Source organism: Octopus bimaculoides, chromosome 28, assembly GCF_001194135.2.
Source record: "Octopus bimaculoides isolate UCB-OBI-ISO-001 chromosome 28, ASM119413v2, whole genome shotgun sequence".
In the NCBI taxonomy this organism is placed as follows: Eukaryota; Metazoa; Mollusca; class Cephalopoda; order Octopoda; family Octopodidae; genus Octopus; species Octopus bimaculoides.
In genome coordinates, this window is record NC_069008.1 from 13,130,184 (window position 1) to 13,131,141 (window position 958).

Consider the following 958-nt stretch of genomic DNA (forward strand, 5'->3'; position numbering starts at 1 on the left):
GACGTATGTAGTGTGAAAATGGGGGAAGGGAGAAAGGGAGAAAGTAGTTGGTCAGTTGTAGTGTGTGCATGGTGTGATGCGAGGGTATTGGTGTGGTGTGCGTGGTGTGATGCGAGGGTATTGGTGTGGTGTGATATATATATATACATATATGTGTGTGTGTGTGTATGTATGTGTATATATATATATATATATATATACATATATACATGTATATATATGTGTGTGTATTTGTGTGTGATCTTATATTTATTTTTCCTCAATCATTTCTATTTTTATTTTATTCTTCTAGTTTTCTTTATTGTCACAAATGCCGAAAAATAGGGCATTTTGGAAAACTATGTGGGATCAATGCAGCAACTGTAACACAGGATGATGGTAAACATGATTTGCCATTGGCAGAATCAGCATCAGCAGGTTCAGCCTTCCGAGTAACCTCCATGGTTATACAGATCAATAGCTATAAAACTGAAGCATTAATTGATAACGGTAGCACAGACAAGAGCTTCATCAGTGAGAAGCTAATGAACACACTCAACATCAAAACAGTCAAATTGAAGAACATTATTGGTATGGCTTCTGCATCTCTTTCTGTGGAATCCAAGGGATACTGCACTGTTTCACTCACACTGAATAATCAGAAATACTGTCATGTGAAACTGTACGTGCTCGGAAACTTGTGCACTGACCTAATTCTGGATACTGATTTCCAAGATCTCCAAGGGATAAAATCATGAGATGGCGCATTGCGTTATCTCCATACTCATATAATATTCACTATTACCCAGGATCCAGCAACATCACTCCGGGTGCATTCACTCGGGTATGCTGTTCAGCAATCAGTTCACATTCACTTTATGAGTTGCATGCAGCACTGTGCCATCCCGATGTAAGGCGCCTTCATCATTTCATCCGCAGTAAAAAAATTTTCCATATTCGTTGGAGAACGTGAAACAAA